Source organism: Mustela nivalis (assembly GCF_964662115.1).
Source record: "Mustela nivalis genome assembly, chromosome: 5".
In the NCBI taxonomy this organism is placed as follows: domain Eukaryota; kingdom Metazoa; phylum Chordata; class Mammalia; order Carnivora; family Mustelidae; genus Mustela; species Mustela nivalis.
The window spans coordinates 20,406,761-20,420,791 of record NC_139024.1 but is presented as its reverse complement, the minus strand read 5'-3'; the positions used below and the strand labels follow the sequence as shown (position 1 = coordinate 20,420,791).

The window sequence follows — 14,031 nt, the reverse complement described above, 5'->3', positions numbered from 1 at the left end:
TTTTGACCTCCTTTGTGGGGTAATGTTCTAAACCCTCTCCCTTGGAGGGAAGTATAAGTACGTATACAAATCCCAACTCTTCAGAGGAAAAGGGAACTCTGAAAAATGTACTTATAAACTAAAACGAGTCACAGTTCTATTTTGCAAGAGTGTCAACATCAGAGATTTTTAACCCAGACGGAAAATACAAGGACCAAATATGAGCTCATAAACCATGCTCATGTTCTTCTTAGACTCTCTCTCTAACTTGGGGGCTTGTCTTCCAGCCGTGCTGCCTGGGACTCTCTTCTCTTCTCATATTACCACTTCCTTATTTCCCTCTTCAAGAAGGATTCCTCTTATGATCTTCACCCATCTCGTCACCATCTTCCCCTGTCCCAGAATAGCTTTTGATATCCAGGTGCTGACCCCTTTTCTAGGCGAGCCTGTCCCTTGATCATAGTTCATTGGTGAGGGGTAGGGATACCTGACCCAAATTGAGTTTCTCTGAGTTTCTCTTCTGAGAGCTTGAAACGTGACACAGATGGACAAGGACTGAAAGGAGCTTGAGCTCATGAGAGGTGAGTCAAAGTGTGGTTGACAGAATTTTTAATTCCCTCCTCTCAAAATGTAACATGATGAAATGATAAGGTATAGCTCCCATGACTGTTGTTTTATGTGGCAGGGTTGACTTGAGGATAGGGAGATTATCTGAGTGAGCCTGACCTAACTATTTGTTCTCTACAAAGGAGCGGGAGCTGGAGAAATCTGAAGCATGAGGGGAATTGGACACCCCATTGCTGACTGGAAGCTGAAAGGGGCCACATAGAGAGAAACTTCAGTGGCCTCTAGGAGCTGACGGAGGTCCCCAGTGGACCATAGGTGAGGAAGTGGGGGGATGGGGGGAACTCGGTCTTATAATAGCAATGAAATGGATTCAGCCAACAACCTAAATGAGCTTCCAGATAAGAGCCCAGCATGGGTAACACCTTGATTTTGACCTTGAGAGACGCTAATCTGAGGAACCAGTTGAGCCAAGTCAGACATCTGACTTGCTGACATGCTGACAGAACTATGAACTAAGACATTTCCATTGCTTTCAGCCACTACATTTATGGTAAATTATTCTGGCAGCAACAGAAAGGAATGCACAGGACAAGGGCAATGCATTTGGAGAGGGTGGTGACCCCCTACGACCCAGGGCCTCAGCACCACCTCGTTCTTTCCCTCCCTCACCTTCTTCACTTGGCCCCATGAGTTACACAAATCTCTTCCAATAAACTTCCCTCTTGTCGCTGATGTCAGTAGATTAGGTTTCCTGTTGCTTGTAACCAATAAGGCGCCACATGAGGAGGTGAGGACTTGGGTGTCCTGCGACAACGTGTACCACAGGGTAAATCTGCTCGCCGGAAATGTGGCTCTGTGGAGACTTAGGAGAGATTCCATGAAATCGCAGAACCTTAAATGGGTGGAAGGCTATTGAAAAAAAATCCACCACTTACAATTGCATTTTAAAGACATTACATAGATGGCAATATCCACTTTGGTCTATACTTACGCCCACCAATACGAACCCAACTCCACTGTTCATTAATAGAAATAGCTTGCAAGAGGCCCTTTCATTTGGTTAGTACGCACACTCTGAATCTCCCTGAAAGCCTGCAGATTGGTTTACCCCGAGTAGAAAGGAGCACCCCAGAGACCTCCCCGCCCCCACCCAGGTCCAGCTGGCTGCCCACCGCAGAGCACAGACCCCATTGCAGGGATCATGCCAAGCTGGCTTCTGGCCAGGCAGAGTCGGGGAGCAGAGGAACAGAGATGTCCAGGTGCAGCCAGCTGGTTTGGCAAAGCAGAAGGGGCTGACACAGAAGAAGAGGAGGGGCAGAGCCCAGGCACTGTCCAGAGCCTGGGAATCTGCCCATGCGTGGACTCCCAGTCTGCCCATGCGAGGACCCCACCCCTCCCTCCCTGAGGGTTCATCAGAAGAGAGGAGAGCATGGACAGGGAGCTCCCTTTCATTCTGCTGCCCAAGGAGGTGGCGGGGGTGAAACAGAAGTAGGAAGGAGCAAGCAGAGAGTAGCTGCACGCCTTTAACATTTACCCGTAGTCGAGCAAGTCTCTCTTGGCTTGAGCTTGCTTGGAGCGGATGGCAAAACTGAGGTCCACCCGACTTCTTTCAAATGTTTCTGTAAATGCCACTGAATATTAAAATTTTTTCCCTTATCCTTGGTGCAGAAAGCATGACTGAGTTAGCCACGGACAATGGAATACAGTCCTTTCTGGGTGGGGTCAGTAGGAAAAGGAAGAGGACAAGGCCAAGGGCAGGGAGGAGGGACGGTATTAAGCTGTGCGTAAGCAGGAACAAAGAGTAACTGGGTCTTGGACATTCTTCTGAAGGAGTAATTCTAAAGAGAAGAATACATTTAGATTTTTGGAATGATCTCCTGTGGGCACAAGGACAGAAAACGCAGTTGCTTCTAGAAGGTTGATTTGGTGCCCTGCTCCCCACTCAGTGCAGGCTCAGCCTGGGAGCCTGGGGACAGCCTCGCTGATGTCAAGCTGCCAGCCAAGCCTCATGCATAATTAGGTGGATTTGGATGGAAACCCAGCAAACCAATCCTACTTGCCTGACTCTCTACACTTGGGTTTTGATTTTTCTTTCACCTCTAACCAGTTTCTTTAGGGCTTAGTGTGTCCATTTATAGTATTTCTTCACAATGGGAACAAAGTAATAAATTGGCTGGGTTCCTAGCACAAGTCAGTCTTGGTATTCCATTGATAGGAAAACCTTTTATCTTGCCTGCCTTTTTTCCCAGGAGAGCCTAGAGATCAGGCATTTTTTCATTTTTCAAATCTTTCCCCAGACTGAAAGTAACTAGATAACCATCATGTAAGATCAAGGTTATCTTCTCTGATCGATAGACCAGGGGAATAAGATATTTGGGTTTTTTGGGGGGGTGGGTGGGTTTGTTGTTGCCTTTTTTTTTTTTCTTCTGTTCATCTGCTTAATAGTGTTTCAACAATTTACCTTATCTAACATCAGTTCTTTTGCCTGTAAGACAGAAAGACTAATTCTCACCAATTTCCTCATAGCTCCAGAGGAGATTTAATGAATGTTTATGGACCGTATAGACTGGTTTTTTAGTATACCCCTCCCCCACCTTCCATCCATATAAGTGCTTCCTGCAGCATTTGATGAAGCCTGAATGTGCTCTGTCTGGCTTTAGCCCTAGCATGTTTTGCTCCTCAAGGAAGAAAACAAGTTATTATTCACGGCTGACTTGGGGTGTCTCTTGCTCTATGGTGCCTTTGATCTTTCAACAGCCCTTCACTTTGCTGATCACAGCCTTCCCTTAACCATTTACAAGGCTCAATGGGTCTCCTGGCACCTGATTCAACTCTGATTTCTCAGTGTGCTCTTAGAGGGGGTCTCTGGGGACGTGTTCCTCTGACCCACTGGGTTAACACTTTCATCAACCCCTGGGCTCTGCCAGGGAGCAGGGTTCCACTTTCCTGCTCCAGCCCCTGTTCTTTTAACTGAGAACAATGACAGTATGTATTGAGAGGGAGAAGGGATCTTTTAGGATTTAAAAAAATGGAGATGACAAAACCTGTGTTTTGGTCTATAGTCTTTTAGAAAGCTTTTTAGTTATAAGGGCAACAAGTCTGGGATTGCTTTATAGATGGAGAAGTAGAAAAATAAGAGATACATTATCTCTGCTCTTTCTTGCTGGAGGTGGGGCTTAGACAGGGGATTGTGGGATTCTACATTCACGGCTCACATGGCAAGGGTCCCACCTCTCCCCACCCCTTTCTTCTGCCTACAGTCTACATCTTTGGGGTGTACCAGGTGGTCCATGTGTGGGGGAACCAGTGAGAGGGGGGCACCACAGCTCCCACGTTCCCAGGGCACTCCAGTCAGCTGTTTCACATCTAGCAGCACATCACTGTTTCTGAAGAGCCAAACCAATTTCAGGTCTGTCCCCCAGTTTAAAGGGCTGGTGTAGTGAATTAAAGATGGCCCAGATTCCTTGTCACAGCCCCTCTCTAACTGGTAGAGTGTACTTACCCGCTCCCCTAGGATGATTTGACCAACAGAATAAAATGGAAGTGACTTTGTGCCAATTTCAGATGTATCCTTTGAGAAGACTGGAAGCTTCTTAGTACGCACCTTGCTACAAGGAAACCCAAGAAGCGTCTGGGAGAAGCCCACTCAAGAGAGAATGGAAGTCACCAGCTGATGATCTTCGTTGAATAGCCAACATCAACTTGCTAAACCTGTGAGGGAGTCCTTCTCAGCGGTTGATGTCTCCAGCCCCCAGCAAGCTCCCCAGGACATGCCTGTAGATTGGAGAAGAGCCATTTGTACCATGAGCTGCCTAAACTGCCAGAGAGTGAGCAAATAAATGAGTATTTTTTTTTTAAAGATTTTATTTTATTTATTTGACAGACAGAGATCACAAGTAGGCAGAGAGGCAGGCAGAGAGAGATAGAGAGGAGGAAGCAGGCTCTCCGCGAAGCAGAGAGTCTGACGCGGGGCTCGATCCCAGGACCCTGGGATCATGACCTGAGCCGAAGGCAGAGGCTTTAACCCACTGAGCCACCCAGGCGCCCCTGAGTATTGTGTTTTAAGCCACCTAATTCTGGGGTGCTTTGTTATCCACAGCATCAGATGAATAAAACAGCTGGGTGTTAAACAACTTTGTGAGTATCTACATGAGTTCCAATTGGCTGGATTCGCTTGTGATCTGTGCCTCGGTCAGCGGCACATATTTGCAAGAGTCCCCTGACAACAGCGAGGTGCTCCATGTTTTTATTTCTTCTTCTAAATAACAGTTTTGATAGGTAGGAGTCCTACCTATCAAAATAATGGTGCCATAAAGGTGACTAGAAAGACTGATGGAGGAGTGGACTAGGGGGTGGGAGGGGGCACACCAAGCGTTTCATGCTAGTCATGCTAAGTTCAAGATGCCTTAAATTAGGCAGCTCCCTAAGAAATCAAATAGGCAGTGGGAGATATGCCTCTGAACCCAGGAGGGGAGTTGGTGCTAGAGATATAAAAGCAGGAGTCATGACCTTGTAGATGACATTTAAAGCCAAAGATCTCTGGGTAGATAGAAAAGAAGGGGATTAGGCTAAATCTAGGAGACTTTAACTTAGCGGTTGAGCAGAAGAGAAGCATCTAGTAAAGGGAACTAAGAATAAGTGGTCTGTAAGGTAGAAGAAAAAATAGGAAAGTGTGGCATTCTGGGACCACTAAGAAGCAAGTGGCAGATGTGGTACAATGCTCCTGAGAGGTGGAATAAGATAGAAGACAGAGAAACCCACTGGGGTTAGCCAGTTGGAGGTTGTTGGTAACCTCCAACAGTTGGAGCTGCTTTGGCAGTGAGGTGAGGATGAAATCCTGAGGAGATGCATTACAGACAGAACGGGAGGTGCAGAAATGGAGACATCATGAGGGACACATTTGGAGGGGTTTTGCTGTGAGCAGGAGCAAAGGAAAAATAGAGTGTGGCTGTCCAAGGATATAGTCTATGGTGGGGAATTTATCATAGCAAGTTTGCAGATTGTTGGAAACGAGAAGAAAAATAATGATTCCTGAAAAAGGGGGTTAATTCTGGGGAAAATGCCTTAAGGTAGGCAAGAGGCGATGGGAATCACTTCAGGAGTTGTGGGGGTAGGTCTTCAATGGAAAGAAATGTAATATATGTACACAGGTTCATATATGTTGTTAGATTTAATAGTAGAACAATGAAGTTATTCTCATCAAATTTGGTCAGTTTTGTCAATGAAATAAGAGTGAGGAAGAGGATGGTGTCGATGGTTTGAGGCAAGGATAAAAACATAAGAAAGTTGACTTAGAAAGGAAGAAAGTCAATGTCTTAGGGACATATTTTAGGATTGTACTATCAATCTGGACAGCTGAATGCCTACTTGAAAGTTTTGTCATAAATTTAAAGTCAGATCAGTTTGCAAGATGGTGTGTATTTTCCCAGCTACATTCAGCAGGAAGTGGGGTGTCTAACTAGGATTGGAGCTTTGCCAGATAATACAATGAAGGGAGCAAGTGCCAAAGGAGTTAGATAGATAGAGATGTGTGTGTGTGTGTGTGTGTGTGTGTGTGTGTGTGTAGATTGTGTACCAGGGGATCAAAACTTGGTCAAGAGTAGGGGTAAATGTAAAGGCGTCGAGTGGGACAAAATTATAGGCAGAGAGAGAGAGAGAAAGGAAAAATGATGGGACTGATGAATTGGAAGTCTCATTGAGGTCTAAGAATCATTAGAGGGAGGTGAGCTGGAAGGACATGGGGTGGTGGTCAGAGAGGAAAGAGGCTTTAAACTGTGATATTGGAGTTAGTTCATGACCGGTGGTGTTGAGGACCGGGAGTATAACCATGGCCGCGATGGCTAAGATAGGGTGGGAAATGAGGAGCTCAAGAAACCACAAAGCAGGGGAATGGTAGATTGTCCTTGTAGAGGCTGAAGTTTGCAGGAAAGATGACAGAAGTGTTGGGAGAAGGAGGATGCCTGAGGCAGGTGCTAAAAATCAGTAAATGAAGGGGTGTGACCTTGATCAGCAGTTGAGAGCACCTGAGAAGGGGTCTTGGGTGCTAGTCTGAAGATGTTCTCCAGAAAGAACTGAGATTTTTACTAAGGGAAATAGCAGACCTGGTCTGGAGGCAACGGTGCAGACCACTGAGGCCCTGTGTGAGCAGAACGGACGTGAAATCAGTCTCCACTTGCGCAAGAGCTACAGGGGTAAGCTTGGTTCTCATTGCTGTGAGGCTCAGTGTTCTCCTTTTGTAACAAATGTTTTGTACCTCCCTTGCTGTAATAGAATGCCAAGATAAAGTAAAAAAGTAACTTATAGTGAGATATTTTATTTTATTTTTTTTTTAAAGATTTTATTTATTTATTTGACAGACAGAGATCACAAGCAGTCAGAGAGGCAGGCAGAGAGAGAGAGAGGGAGAGGAGGAAGCAGGCTCCCTGCAGAGCAGAGAACCCGATTTGGGGCTCAATCCCAGGACACCGGGATCATGACCTGAGCTGAAGGCAGAGGCTTTAACCCTCGGAGTCACCCAGGCGCCCCATATTTTATTTTGACCTGTAAAAATGTTTGGTCATGACTTCACTCGAAGGCCTCACAAGGTTATTCGCTGCTGGGACCCGTCGGGGGAATGCTGAACGTGACAGCTCTGTGGGCAGCCGGTCAGAGGTGTGAGACTGTCCCGGAGGCATCTCCAAAATGCTGTGCAATTCTTAGAAAGTGCCCCAAAGTACAATGTCCCCTCAGTGTACATGCAAGTCTTGTTTCTGGAAAATGCAGTGGATTTAAAAATAGTGTGAAAAATACTTTGGGCTTCTGTGTAGAAGAGAGTTCAGTTCTAGCGTCGGATTATTATAGACGGTTTCTTCAATCACACGACCGTCTGGCGGAAAACAGAGCAATTCTTCGTCCTGAGGGATGGGTATGCTCATCGCGGCAAATCCTAGCGCCCTGGCAGAAGCCGGGCCCAGTCACCCACGAACACTTCACATTTCCGAAAAGCTTCCTCACCACTGGGTGACGAGGTAGAGGGACAAGGTACAGCTCAGAGCTGAAGTTGGAAATACAGGGGTTTCTGCAGATGAACCCTCCTGGGTTCTGGGGGGGCGGGGAGGCAGAGTGAAAGTCTTTGGGAGGTGAGGGGGGACAGGAGCTGGAAGGCTCAGGGAGATGGATGGGTGTTCAAAGGTCTGGAGCTAAGAACCTGGGTGGTGAGAAGCTGGGCTCCCCATGGATCCGGACAGAGAAGTGAGACTTGACAGGAGCTACTCTCAGAGGTCTCTCCCGGGAGGCTGCGAAATCAGGTCAAATTACAGCTTCCTTCCCAGCCATGCCCAGTTTGCAGGGGAGAGGCGGGGCTGTGCTGAGCCTGGGGCAGGGCCCCCTCTGGGGAGCATTTTTTCCACATTTCCTCACCGTCTTCATAGTTGTCAGCTTAATGACTGCATAATGTTCTGTGGTGCTGCTATACCATGAATTATTAAACCATTACCCTATGTTTGGAAATTTAGCTTGATTCCAACTTTTTTTTTTTTTTTTCATTTAGGATTTGTTGCAGAGATGGTTTTCAAGCACGTATCTTTTGGCCTCAGTTTAAACACCTCCTGAAGATAAGCCTCTAGTAGTCAATGGGTCCAAACACCTTTTTAATTTTTTTTTTTTCATGTTGCCATTTGCGATCCAGGCGGAGTTTTTTAAAAACCAATTTACAGTGCCATCAGAATTTGTGAGGATATTGGTTTCACAGCAATCTCATCAAAATTAAGTGTCACTTAAGCTTTTTTCCTTTTACACCAGTGGTTATAAAATGCAATCTCAAGCTTGCTTTTAATTTAGGTTTTATTGGCAAAAAGGATTTTTCCATGTTCATTTATTCTTTGTATTCCTCTGTGTGAATTGTTCATGACCTTTGTGCATTTCCCCCTTGGAGGTCTCAGTGTTTTTGTTCTAAAATTGAATGCGCTCTTCATGGAACGTGCAGGTGCACGCGCACGCGCGCGCACACATCCATCGTCTGTCATTACTGATACAAAATTCTGCCTTCTGCAGTCCACCTCTGCCCTGCTCCCCCCATTCTGTCTTCTTTTCCTTTTTGACACTCTGCTTTTGATGAAAAGCTAGGCAGTATTCAATTTATTATTAATAAGTTGTGTTCCTAACGCAGAGGTTCTCAACTTTGGCTGCACACTGGAATCACCAGGAGAGCTTTAAAACCTACTGATGCCTGGGTTTCACTTCTGATTTAATTGGCCTGGGTATTGGGGTTTTTAAAAGCTCCCCAGGTAATTCTAATATGCAGCCAAGGTTGAGAGACACAATACTAAAATTTCTAAGTTCGTTGTTGGGTTAAAGTAACATGGGAGGTAGAGGTGGGGGGTGGTGTTGGGTGGAGGGAGGGGTAAGACAGGGCCCCTAGGGGTGGTGGTAGGACAAGTTACTGTTGAGCGTGGGAGTTGGGGTGAGGATCCAGACTTCCAGTGACCAGGATCAGTCCTGGTCAATGCCTGCTTTTTGTTCTGCTGTCATCCAGATCCAAGCTGCTTGCTAGCACTATCTCTTCTAACCAGGCCCTTTCATCTAAGGAATGAAAGGAACAGAGCCTACCCCATCTTGTAACTTCATCCCTCCACACCCAACTGTGAAACAGTCTTGTGGCTTTTTAAAAAAGAGGCTTAGAAAGTAAAGCCTATCTCAAGCACTTCCCATAGTCCTCTCCAATCCCCTTTTCTATTTTGATTTACATTTTAGAGACAGCAAGATAACATATGTATCCCAAATAACCCCAGTTCTCACTAGCTTTGGGTAACAATGAGATTGCATTAACCTTAGCGCCTACCTTTCCTGGCTTGTTGCTCCCACTAACTGAGAAGGACCTCAGCCTCCCAGCTGAAACTTCCTGCAGGTATTTTTAGAAATGCCAGGATGTGTCTTCTGTGTGCTTTTAATCAAGGCCACTGGTATTTTTCTAAGTTAGCCTTATCAGTGATATCAACTCCTACACACTCATTTGAGGATAGAACTGCCTCTCTTGGTCTTGCTGCAGAAGACCATCCATATAAGCATCTGTATTTTCAAACTAAGCTTGACTTGGGCTCTGAAGGGCATTTCACTGCAGAAACCAACGAGTGAGTTCTGGGATAGGCGCAGACTTCTAGAGAAGGAGATGAGGAAATAGCACCAGGCTGGGTCAACAAGGCAGATACTGGAGTGATGGGGCCTCCCAGTTCCCATCATATTCCCCCAGACTGCACCCTGGGTTAGGACAGGACAGTGATAATTTCAGAGAGCAACCAGAACATAAAGGGGATGAAAAGTGGTGGAGAAGAAAAGCTTGTCCCCATTGGCCACCTCAAAGGTCTTAGACTGCCTTGGGAGATGAAGTTCCTTGAGGGAGAGACTGTCTTGTTCACTGTGTATCTACAATGTCTGGGGCTTCCCTACCTCCAAAGTGGGTGTAAAGTAAATAATTTTTGAATGAATCCATTGAGTCAGATTTCCCAAGTCCTACTGCACTGTTTATATGTTGGATTTTCTTGCCAGTTGAATCACTACTCCATCCTTTTTTCAGGGTTTTTAAAATGATTGAATTCTGCTCAAAAGCTGTGTCAGGGGAAATAAAAGCACAGCTCAACCACCTAAACATTGAACTGATCATTTACTGCTTGAATCAATCAGTAACGTTCTGTTTGCTGTACTGTAGAAGAGGGATAATACTGGCCATTTTCACAATGCTGTGTAAAAAATAAGAATTGTTTGGAAATAGAAACCAACATTAACTGAAGCGCACCTAATTTATTATCCTGAATCAACCAAACACTATTTGCTTTAGCTCACGTTTGGATTTGGATGGCAAATTGACAAATGGCAAATAAACATTTGGTGTGTTGGTATATTAGATATATAGTGTTTTTTTTTTTTTTAAGATTTTATTTATTTATTTGACAGACAGAGATCACAAGTAGGCAGAGAGGCAGGCAGAGAGGGAGAGAGGAGGAAGCAGGCTCGACGCTGAGCAGAGAGCCTGATGCAGGGCTCCATCCCAGGACCCTGAGATCATGACCTGAGCTGAAGGCAGAGGCTTTAACCCACTGAGCCACCAGGCACCCCTATTAGATGTATAGTTTTAAAATATAGTTTGTTTTGAACAACTTCCAAAGGATACCCTGAAGTAATTAAACATTTGTAAAAATCTTTGATCATTTTTAGTAACAGAAATATTGCAACAATTTGAATCATTAAATTGTATTTTGCAAGATCCTGTACACTTTGTTCTCTGTTTACTTGAAGTTTAGATTTTATGGCAAAAAAGTGATTATAAAAAAATGATTATAAACCACCAGTGTCTAAGGTCTTATTTTCCAGGATTTGCCAGAAGACTCACCTATTTTTTTTAAATTTTTTTAAAAAGATTTCTTATTTATTTATTTGCCAGTGACAGAGGGAGAGAGAGCGAGCAAGCACAGGCAGACAGAGAGGCAGGCAGAGGCAGAGGGAGAAGCAGGCTCCCTGCCGAGCAAGGAGCCCGATGTGGGACTCGATCCCAGGACGCCGGGATCATGACCTGAGCCAAAGGCAGCTGCTCAACCAACTGAGCCCCCCAGGCGTCCCAAAGACCCACCTATTTTTGAGATCACTGAATGTATTTTAAATAAGAAGTTTCATCATTGTTAGTAAAAAAAAAAAAGTTGGTGTATTTATGAATTGAAAAATTTTAAGCAAGTATTTTTTGGTCATTTTAAAAAAATAGAATGATCTTATGTGTGAAGTTACTGTAGTGCTGTTTCTTAGAGCACAGTGGTCTACATATTTGCATAATTCTTATTAAAAGCAATTAAAAATCTTGATAATATGTATAGAAAAGTATCTTTAAAGCATGGAAAAGTTAAACTTTTGTAAAAAAAATTATCAGGCCAATCCTAGTGAAGACAAAAAAATCTGAGAGGAAAACTATTTTTGCCTTAAAGCCATTTGCTGAACTGCTGAATCCAGCAAACTTGGGTTTGTTTTAATTGTCTAAAGGCTCAAGGAGACAGATAATAAAGCTAGGGCCTGAACAAAATAGGGGTCTAATGGAAGACCCTGCTCATAAAACTGGGATCCCAAAATGCTAGACCCTCAGGGGAAGAGTCTACCAGAAATAAACATATTCCCACTCCCGCCTCCAGTGGATGGACAACAAGAAAAGTAGCTTTGGTCCCGAGTAGAGCCAGTCTTGGTGGAACTGGCCTTGACACATTTTAGCCACAAAAATCTGCTCTCCTGCATTTTTTTTTAAAAGCATGAATTCATATTATTTGAGTAGTTAAATAACTTCAAGCCTAAAATTAGATTAAAGTGGTCTGGGACAGGCAGTGGCCTCAGGCAAGTGAGTAGAAGCAACAGCAAATTCTCTCTGAATGAAAGCATCTTCATAAAAGGCCACAAAGAAGTCCCACAGATAAGATTCCATGGAAAATGAGAAGCTGACAGTAACAAAATAACTAAGCACATAAGGAGATCGGTACCATGAATGAAGCTAATAGGACAATAGACAGGAGAAATAGATCTACCAAAGCTTCAAGTAATGGATTATTTTTATTATTTTACTAAAAATTATATTAAAACCATCATGCTATGTTTAGAAAAATAAAAGATAAGCTTGAAGATATCTACATAGAATAAGAACTTTTTAAAAATAGCCAAATGATTTTGAAGAAGAACCAAGTAGAAATTTTAGGAAAAAAATAGGGGGTACCTGGGTGGCTCAGTGGGTTAAAACCTCTGCCTTCCGCTTGGGTCGTGATCCCAGGGTCCTAGAATTGAGCCCCACATCAGGCTCTTTGCCTGCTTCTCTGCCTACTATTTGTTATCTCTGTCCGTCAAATAAATAAATAAAATCTTTGAAAAAAAATAGAATTGAAACTTAAAATTCATCATATGGGTTAAAAATAATGGATGAAGATAAAGAGAGAATTAGTAAATTAGAAGATAGGTCAGAAGAAATTACCCAAGATGTTTTTTGTGGTTTTTTTTTTTTTTTTTTTTTTTTTTTGTATTTATAGTATCAGGCACAGTGTTCTCAGTCTCATATGGGAAATAAATGTTAGTAAGTGGGTTGTGGCACTTCTGGGCATAGTCTTTCCAAATATGTGTAATTCTGGTGAACTTGCAGTATTAAATGACAATTTTAACTTTATTCAAGATTAGGTTTGAATAGAGTTCAGTTTTAAACTTTTACTGATTGTCTTCCACGACACCACATGTCCATATTTTACTCATTCTACAAGTCTTCCTCTAAGTTTTTCAGTCACTTTATAACTTTCTTATATTTGGCCACTTTGAATTATAGCTACACATGTTATATGTTTGTTTCTTACTAGACTGAGGTCTAGGACTCTGCTGGTACACTATTTGATCTAGCAGGTTCTCCAAGACATATCTGCCATTTGAAAGAAAGGAAAACAGAAAGAGAGAGAGGGACAGAGAGAAAAAGTAGAGAGAGGACAGAGGGAGGCAGGGAGGAAACTTCCTAACTAAATAAAGAGTGACTATTAATGAATTTCTTTAAAGAGCATTTTTTTGTGAGAGGGTAAAGAGAATATAAAATAGATTTAGGGTCATACATTTTGCAAAAGAATGGAAGAAACATAGTTTAAATTAAGTTTGCAGATGCTCCAGTTTGCGAAGGGGTGCAGGGACCAAGAAGAGTCAATTAGATGCAAAAAGATGTAAATTAATAAGATGAGTGGAAAGGATAAAATGACTTTTCACTTTAGAGAAGCATAGAATTATGTATCAGTAGAAAAATAATTTAGGAGATGCAAAATTATCTAAGCATAAGTAAAGCCTGCAAAGAAATGTAAGTCTGGAAAACAATAACATTAATAATGCTAATAAGAACCACCACTTAGGGGCACCTGGCTGACTCAGTAAGTAGAGCATCTGACTCTCGATCTTGGGGTCATGAGTTTGAGCCCCACCTCAGGTGCAGAGATTACTTAAAAAAAATTTTTTTTAATGACTTCTATGGGCACCTGGTGGCTCAGTTGGGTGAGTACCCAACCCTTGATTTTGGCTCAGGTCATGCTCTCAGGATCTTGACATCGAGCCTCGTGTCTGCTTAAGGTTCTATCTCCCCTTCTGCTCCCCCCGCCTCGAACTGCTCTCTCTCTCTCTCTCTCAAAAAATGACTTCTGAAATACAACCACCAGTTAGTTGAGTGCATCTTATATCCAGGTACTGAGCTAGCCATTTGCGTACATTGTTCCCTGAATACTCACAACCACCAGATGTGTTGGATTAGAATTCCTATCTTTTCTTCTTTTTAAACTGAGAAAACTGAAGGTCACAGAGATAAGATAGCTTGCCAGGCTTGTATAGTGATTTAGGGGCAAAGCCAGGACTCAGCCCAAGCCTGTGTGGCTAACCAGCCTGCTCTTTCCCCTTTATTCTATAGTCCCAGGCCATGTAACTACAGATACTTACAAAATGGTGACGATAAATACTAGTTTCCCAGAAAAAGTT

The 14,031-nt window shown here is 43.5% G+C and overlaps 1 long non-coding RNA gene across 1 annotated transcript; it reads left to right on the top strand.

The window, feature by feature from the left end:
* The first annotated feature begins 257 nt into the window (after positions 1–257).
* Positions 258–4,355, top strand: LOC309864075. Its single transcript, XR_014311373.1, has 3 exons — positions 258–560; positions 729–861; positions 4,144–4,355. It is a non-coding gene; the product is annotated as an uncharacterized lncRNA (long non-coding RNA).
* Positions 4,356–14,031: the final 9,676 nt, after the last annotated feature.